The sequence below is a fragment of the Triticum urartu genome, chromosome 6, assembly GCF_003073215.2.
Source record: "Triticum urartu cultivar G1812 chromosome 6, Tu2.1, whole genome shotgun sequence".
Lineage (NCBI taxonomy): Eukaryota > Viridiplantae > Streptophyta > Magnoliopsida > Poales > Poaceae > Triticum > Triticum urartu.
Window position 1 is genome coordinate 161,764,548 of NC_053027.1, and position 9,049 is coordinate 161,773,596.

Consider the following 9,049-nt stretch of genomic DNA (forward strand, 5'->3'; position numbering starts at 1 on the left):
CTGTGGGAGTCGACCTTGACGATCCGACTACGAACGTGCGAGACGTCGCGCCTTAGCAATCGCTAAACCAACTTCCGAGGGTTATTGACCACGCCGGAGCACGATCAACCTGACCACGAGGGTCTGTGTCCTGCGAGCAAACGAAGAACAAGCAAGAAACTGAGATTGCAGTCGGGATATTGCGAATATAAGATGAAAGCTTTATTGATCAAGGTGGGGTTCTGTGACGTCTTGGTCTGGTCGTTGGACACAAACGAAGTACGCGAAGTTGCAGCTATGGCGAACTTTTAATCTAAACAAAACCCAAAGTCTAAACGACGCCCTAAGGGCTGTATATATGGAGGAAGAGGGGGGAATTTCGTGGCCCTTGAGGGTGGGGTCCGAAACCAACCCTAACTCTTGTTTCCCCACACATACGGACTCTAAAAATAGCCCATACTTAAGTATTTCAAAATTACATGGGTCTGGCCCATTAATAAGGTGACGCAGCACCTAGAATAGTCTATAGACGAATATTATAAAGTGGCATCTTGTATATTTCGTCCAAGCCTTCATTCACTTCTTATGGCGGCTTCAAAGTCCTGAAATCATCACTTGTAACTCCGTTCTTGATCCCCTTGCGCATGCCATCAAATCCATGCGTGTTCTTGCTCCAATGTTCATCCTTCTCCAAGCTAGGCCCTTCATTTGTAAGCAAAACAAATGTATCCAATTTAGGCAGCATCATAATCTCATGAACATTAGAATCATTATCAAGAAACGAAAGTACCTGGTAATTTAATTGGCGTGCGCGAGCTCTAGTATTTGGTCCAGTATATGTAACAGTAGGGGCTGTGGGTGTAACAATGGTATTGATATCCTCATCAATTTATCTTTTCATGAAAATGATTGTAGTCCGTGGCAACGCACGGGCAGTCAACTAGTAGCCTTATGATTAGGATCGCTTAATTTAATCTAACCATAAGATTACACCGAGCCTCGGCGAAAACTACGTTTAGCAATTTTGCCGGGCGGACGAAAACTCTGCCGCCCGCATTTGTTCGGTTACCAGGTAAAAAAAAAGGCACGATACAATACACGGGAAACAACACGATCGGGGCGACGGCGCATCTTTAGGAGACGATCGGTATGAGAGGAGAGGAGAAGGAGAGGTCTGGCGGCGGCTAAAGAGGTGCTCGCCGGCGCGCACAGTTGGATCGGGGCGCTTCCACCGCGACGCCCCCATCCCAAAAGATCCGGCGCTCCCCGCCGCCTGCCCACCTACCCACGCGACGCTACCACTCCCCTCCACCTCCCCACGCGACGCCGCCAGCCCCAAGGGCGCCCACCCCGTCGCCCGGTCGCTGCACCAGCGCCTCCCGGTCGCCCTCGCCGGCCCTCCCCGCCGGCCCCACGTCGTACCCGTCGTCTCCTCAATCCGTAGCCAGGGGACACGCCAGCGCCCTCCCAGTGGCCCTCGCCGTCCCTCCCCGCCGTCTCCCCAATCCACAGCCAGGGGACACGCCAAGAACCTTCAGTCATGAGGCCGTCGCGCGGGAGGTCTTCCATCTCAGTTTTGTTTTATTTACGGTATTTCCCCAATGATGTGCTACTTCAACTTTTGTTCCAGTGCTCCTCAAATTGATGTAACTAAGAGAATGTCCTGGATCACCGTGTTAGATTCTGAAGTTTATCGTCATCTACCCATCGTTCTGGGTTTCATTTGTAATTTTTCAGCGATGCACAAGTTTATAGTCATCAGGCAGTCCTTAATTTTAAGATGATATCAACATTTATATTCTTGATTACAGGGTGTTGTCAACAATTTCATCACACTCACTGCTTGACCACAGAGGTAGTTGCCGCCTGCAGCCATTCACATGCCGTCACCTGCATCTCCTCTGTGCGTTCCCGTCTCTCCATGCCGCACGAGGATGCAGTCATCACATCCTTGAGTAGGTAATTTATCAATTGATAACTTTTCTCCCTGCTATGACTTGCATCTTTCTACCTTGCTTCAAATTTAATTTGATTGGGGTCTGTTTGATTCAATGTCAAATGAAGATCAACTTTATCTCTGATTGATTCATGCAAGTGGAAGCTGAATTATATTCTGAAGATTCTGATTATTACTTGCAAGTTATATTCTAACACATTGTCCTTGGTTTAACAACTTGCAAGTGTTTCTTGTAGTGGTTTTAACCCCATAATAAAGGACTTGCAGGTGGACATCTGCTATAAATAATCAGGTACTTCTTTCTCATTATCAAATTCAAATGCTCAGTGAAACTATCCAATGGATGAACTGGTTGTTTAACACTGAATCATCAACACTTTATTCTCTTCTTTTCTCCTCTTCCATTCACCGCAACATCTGCAGTGCATGCTTGTTACTTATCTCTTCTCTGAGTGCTTGAACATAAATACTGAGAAAACCAAATTCTCTATGGGCATGAATAATCTTTCGATTCATACATAAAAATCAAAATGTGGTTCCAGAGGTCGGGGGTAATCCTCCTTTTCTAAAAAAAAAGTTCCGGGAGGTATGGCGTGATTTCTCTGCTGGTATGTGTGTGTGTTGCTTGTTTGTCTGCTGCCGGGAGGATTGCACAGTGCCGATGCCGGGAGCCAGGGGTCATCGGAAAATTGAGATGCCGAAGTCGATCACTCAAAACGAGCCTTACTTGGCAGTGACTGAATCCTCCACAAATTATTTGATGACATTGAGCCTTGCTTGGCATTGACTGAATCCAACAGTGGCGAGCTTGTATCCCAGACAACCTCTTCGTCTTGATTTTTTAGAAGCTAACTCACTTCAAAAGGAGGCCTGGATTACCTTATATTCAGCATTGGTCACATAGAATAGATTTTTTTTTATGATGAAGAAGTTTGACAGGAACCTATCCGAGAATCATGCTGGTTTGTGCACTGCAGTTTGCACGAGGTTCAGACGTGTGGCCAGCTGGGCACCGCCTATATATCTAAACCTGAAAAAAGCTTACTATATAGATTGGCAGAATAAAATAAAATTCATAAATCACTTTAGTTTTCACTAACGCAGCTAGGGCCAGCACCCACTATCAAAAGAGACAGCCTCAACAACGGACAGGGTGGCGGAGTAGTCACATTCCCACCATACATATACTACTAGCTATACTTCTGGAGCAAATTCTTTGTCGTAGTCATCAGGCTGCGGATGTCGTTGCCGGGATACACGCTCTCCAAGGTCTCCGGCCATATAGGCCCATGAGGGATGCAGGGCATGTTACTCTATGCAGCATCATGACCACAATGGTGCCTTGGTTTTGAAAATACTATTTGAATGGCATCACAACATTTAGTACACACCTGAGACGTGCGTTACACATGGTCAATTTTTCATGATTTATTGTTGTTGCTGTTTCCCACAAGGTACTTGATAAAAATGATTGGCGTGTGGCGCTCTTCAATGACTTGTTCTCTTTTGAAGAGCAAGCAGAGAGAGCATGAGAGCGCCGTGATTCTCCAAATTCCTGCTCACTTCTATATCCATATATTTGTTTTATCTGGTTTTTTTGACTTATTTTATTATCTTGTGTGCTACATAAGAGGTGTCTTTGTGGAGCTTAAGAACAATTTATTTGGTTGGAGCAAACTAATATTGTATTGCAAAGGGCCGGACAGCCAACCAGCTACAAAGGGACTGCCCAATTTTATCCATGTGTTGGACTAGATGATATTTGATGATTTGAACCTTGCAATGATAGGGTTTCCACAACACTATGTATGATCTAAACAATGGCTGAAAATATTTATTGGAGCATTTATTTCAAACAACTTTGTTAAAAGATATTTCTAATATTTTAGTGGATGCGATATATTTTAGATAGTAGTACTGCTTTAATGTGGTGTGTACAGAGTTTGCCTTCTGTTATAAACTTCACACGCTTTGAAAGCAAGATCATGTTGTACAGGCGTGCAGTTGTGAGAAATACAGTGGATGGCTCCATATGAGTTCTCTAGCCCTCTAGAATTATGGAGTCAGGTGCAGACTCCGCTGATGACGACGATGGTTCAGTAGAGATAGGCTTGCTCTGTATTACATAACTATGTTCTGTTAGTCAAGTGTCATTCTGATGCAGGAGGCAGACGCTTCAAAATCATCTGCGGAGTAAGCGATAGGAGGCCGCTGTGCAACAAAAGGTCATGTATAGACCAATGCCGTTGGTACAAAATCTCGATCACAGCGTCCCATATCGTGATCGCACATCAGAGCTAGCCTACCAATGTCAGATGGCATCGGTTTTACTACAGGGATGTGGGTCATCGGCCATGACAAAAGATGGGATACAAATATTATGGATAAAAGATGGCAGCATAAACTTTGCAATTTTATGATATGTTATCTGGAAGATTTTTGCCATGCGGTGGTCCAATGATTCTGGCTATATGCACTGGAGTTTAATCCATGTATGTGAACTAATTAGATATCTATCTATGTGAATTTGGAGACACATACTCCCTCCGTTCGGAATTACTTGCCGCAGAAATGGATGTATCTAGATGTATTTTAGTTCTAGATATATTCATTTCTGAGACAAGTAATTCCGAACGGAGGAAGTATGTGTTTGAGATGATTTGAGAGTTAAACAAACTTTAAGTGAGGATCTTTATAGGTGAGTCCCTATACATACATTGATGGGAAATATTTTAGGGGATCTATGAGAGTTTCTCTAATTGCGGTTCATAATTCCTCGGAAATCCTCCGAACCATACCTGTTTACGGTAAACAACATATTTTGTTACTCTTTTAGTTATCTTTTAATAAATTTTCTTTATTAAATTCAACTTCATCACTAAACCAAGTTCTGCTCATGACAGCCACACGACAAGAGCCGGCAAGGAGGTAGAGTTCACGAAGTACATGTTTGACCGCGACAACTCCCAAGCATGTGTATCCGTACCTGATGACGAGGTGACCAGGTGAATACCACTCATGAGATGTGCGAACTTGGGATGAGGATAAGTAGAACACATATTAGTCGCAAGCGGGCGTAAGAATTTTGTTTCCGTTGCAACTCACGACCACATTTACTCGATTAAACATAAATAGAATATTTTTATATTTGAGAGACGTGCATATACTTACTAGTTAGTCTTAAACGTGATAATTGTTAGGATTTAATTAATCCTATTAATCCCTATTTTTCCTAAAGGAGGCGGTTACCTCATGTCCCTTCGGAGACAGTCCTTCAGGGACTATATATATGTAACCTGTCATCAATGAGAACAAGGATTCACTTTTACTTTCCGGTCTCCCGTCTCTCTCGTTTTATCTCAACACGTTATTAGCACGCTCTACCACCGAGAGAGATTTCCTTCGCCCCAAAGCGGCGGTTACAGAGACGCCTGAACAACGACGGTTGTGGGTTGTGTGCATGGTGGCGGCAGTCCACGGACAGCGCTCGGCGACTGACGGCGGAGCCAAGACCCTGCATCGACTGCAATGCAGCGCGCGCTCGGTGTCCTGCTTTTGGATGGCGTTCGTGACATCAAACGCTGCGCGCCCCATGCCATCCAGGACTCGAGCATGCTTTTGCATGCATGCATCTGTCCAAGAAGTAGCCTGGTTTGAATTTCATTCTCTCCAATTAACAACGAACTAATCACCTAGCGATTGCCGTATTTTCACGTACATGGATGAATCTCTTTGCTGTGTGGTCACCAATGGCACGACTGGCGTACCCCGCAGCGTGGGCTCGGCTTCTCGGCTGACGACGCTGTCCAACGGTTCCTGCGGCGACGCTGCAACAAAGGGGGCGGCGGTCCAGACGCGTTGTAGGCGGCCCTCAGCCCGCACCCTCGTGGCGTCCTTCAGCGCGACACGCTGAGGCGCAACCGTCAACCGGCGGCGCACGAGAGGAGTCGACGCAGCCGGTGGCGTGACGCTCGTCCTTCCAGCAGGCGGGACAACACGGCACGGCGCCCTTGCATAGCGGCCGCGACCTCGGCGTCTCTATTGCCCATGGTGGTGCCCATTCCGGCGCTACTTCTGGCTTTCGTGGCCCTCAGCCCGGCGCGGATTCCCCTTTTCAGGCGAAGCGGAGGCAGCAGTTGCAACCCACGTCCAGTGAGCAGCGTTGTGCTCATGGCGCGAACGACGAGCCTGTCTGGCTTGCCGTTGACTGCGGCGCTCGCGCCCATGCGGCACCAGGCTGCAGCACCGCGCCCCGCGCCCGACCATGCGCCGCGCTCCGTCCTCGCTCGCCCGTGGGACTCGGCACCGCGTCATTGGATTCGGCCACAGCGCCGGCTGCGCCGAGACGGTACTCGCCGCCTCGGCCCCCTCCTCGCCTTCGCCGTCGCCTCGTAGCCCTAGACGGCCTCCCGTCCCCGCCGGTGATAGCCGCTGCAGCGGCGCCAGTGGAGATGGGTGGGGCGGCGCTGCACAGGGAGGGCGGGGGAGCGGTTGCTCCTGAGGAAGAGGAAACCGTCTCCTTCCCTGCCGGGCGATTTTTTCGAATTAAACCTATATTATCTTGGTTATTAATTCGGATTTCGTTCTATTAACAGTTGTCTAACTCTGTGTTTAGACACTGCTAATTACAGTACTTAAATTTCAGTACTGTAAATATGTTGAGTACTATGTATTCCACATAATATGTTGATGTAATATATCTCCTTGTTTCTTACATGTTGAGAATAATTATATCTATTATTTGCAATTGAGATTTTTCTTTTATCTCTTGTAAAGATAAATTCAGTACCTCTACAGTACTGATTTGTGATTAAGAATTATTATTTTCTCGCAAAACAATTTTATTGCGATTGAGATCAATTTTCTCTCGCAAATTATTAATTCATCTCGCTGAATTATTTTGCAACTTGATACAAGATCATCTCATTTAATTTGAGATCTATACAATTCAAGTTTTTCACTTGAGGATCAAGTTTGCAAGATCATTATTATCCACTACATTAGTAGTGTATATCTGTTGAGTACCTTGTACTCCAGAATAAACTATGATGTAATATATTTCCATGTTATTCTACATGTTGAGATTAATTACATGTACTATTTGCAATTGAGATTTTTAATTTCTTGCAAAATAAAAATCTATTCATCTTAATTGAGCCTTTTTGGCTTAATACAAGCAAGAATTGATATGCAAAATTATTAACGATTTCTTTAAATTGATGTATTGGGATCACAAGGTAGTGTGTAGATCTACTGCTTTCCAGATTATCACCACTACTGTTTAAGCCAACATTTTGTCATATTTGACATTATGATTGCTCACCATTGTGCTCTTCCATGCATTTTATCAAGTTATGACATAAGGTACTAGAAGTATCCGCTGATTTCATCAGATTATACTCTCTAGTACTGCGAGATCTACTCCATTTTGGAGATTATCTTCAAGGTGTCATATTTAGCAATTTGAGATTCACACTAATGGTTTCAAGATAACTTCTTGAAATACCCATTGATTTTGCTAAGTTCATTACAACATCAACCATGACGGTCTTTAATTTACTGGTTGTAAATTAATCATCTCTGGTTTACCCATAGAGGTAACATATGGCTATAGAGTTTGAGGCATTTGCCCTCAATGGCCACCACTGCCCTATCTGGGCCATGGACATCATGATCGCTCTTGTGTCTCGTGGGATAATGTGTGCAATCCTGGATTCATCTCTAGTTAGGATCACACCGCTAAAAGAAAAATGGTGTCTTATATATCATAAGGCATTAGATTCAGATCTCAGCATCTGGTTATTCTGTATCATCAATTCCTGGGATACAATGAACCTCAAGGGAAAAGGTTTGAATCTTACTTCAACCTTCAATCCGACATCATCAGCTGTGACGGGACCCTATGGGCACGGAGAATGCGATGGTTGAATATGCCTCAACCGACATGTTTGGAGACTATGAATAGTCTTTCAGTCTCCTGAGTGGTCAATATAATTAATGTCCATTTACCATGTTGTGACAACAACATAAGTATTATTGTCATCATATATTGTATATCACAATATATTGTATCAGCACTTTGGTACAAATACATTTGTATGTATTCTATATATCTAACAGTGATTTTCATATTGAGAATCTTCATGTCTATATATGGATTTCTATGGGAGTCAACCGATGAAAAATGATATGTGCCTTGTGGACATTGAAGGAAATATGCCCCACAGGCAATAATAAAGTTATTATTTATTTCCTTATTTCATGATAAATATTTATTATTCATGCTAGATTTGTATTAACCGGAAACATGATACATGTGTGAATACATAGACAAACAGAGTGTCACTAGTATGCCTCTACTTGATTAGCTTGTTGATCAAAGATGGTTATGTTTCCTAGCCATAGACATGAGTTGTCACTTGATTAACGGGATCACATCATTAGAGAATGATGTGATTGACTTGACCCATTCCGTTAGCTTAGCACTCGATCGTTTAGTATGTTGCTATTGCTTTCTTCATGACTTATACATGTTCCTATAACTATGAGATTATGCAACTCCCGTTTACCGGAGGAACACTTTGTGTGCCACCAAACGTCACAACGTAACTGGGTGATTATAAAGGTGCTCTACAGGGGTCTCCAAAGGTACATGTTGGGTTGGCGTATTTCGAGATTAGGATTTGTCACTCCGATTGTCGGAGAGGTATCTCTGGGCCCTCTCGGTAATGCACATCACTTAAGCCTTGCAAGCAATGCAACTAATGAGTTAGTTGCGAGATGATGTATTACGGAACGCGTAACGAGACTTGCCGGTAACGAGATTGAACTAGGTATTAAGATACCGATGATCGAATATCGGGCAAGTAACATACCGATGACAAAGGGAACAACGTATGTTGTTATGCGGTTTGACCGATAAAGATCTTCGTAGAATATGTGGGAGCCAATATGAGCATCCAGGTTCCGCTATTGGTTATTGACCGAAGACGTGTCTCGGTCATGTCTACATTATTCTCGAACCCATAGGGTTCGCACGCTTAACGTTACGATGACAGTTTCATTATGAGTTTATATATTTTGATGTACCGAAGGTTGTTCGGAGTCCCGGAT

At 44.2% G+C, this 9,049-nt stretch overlaps 1 long non-coding RNA gene across 3 annotated transcripts; it reads left to right on the top strand.

Moving 5' to 3' along the window:
* Window positions 1-1,050: 1,050 nt before the first annotated feature.
* On the top strand, window positions 1,051-5,269 carry LOC125517591. Of its 3 annotated transcripts, none has more exons than XR_007287692.1 (5): window positions 1,051-1,569; window positions 1,791-1,938; window positions 2,173-2,228; window positions 3,391-4,743; window positions 4,840-5,269. It is a non-coding gene; the product is annotated as an uncharacterized LOC125517591 (long non-coding RNA). The 3 variants fall into 3 exon arrangements; XR_007287691.1 differs by having other exon boundaries at window positions 1,052-1,569; window positions 2,173-4,428; window positions 4,635-4,743; XR_007287690.1 differs by having other exon boundaries at window positions 2,173-4,743.
* The last annotated feature ends 3,780 nt before the right edge of the window (window positions 5,270-9,049 follow it).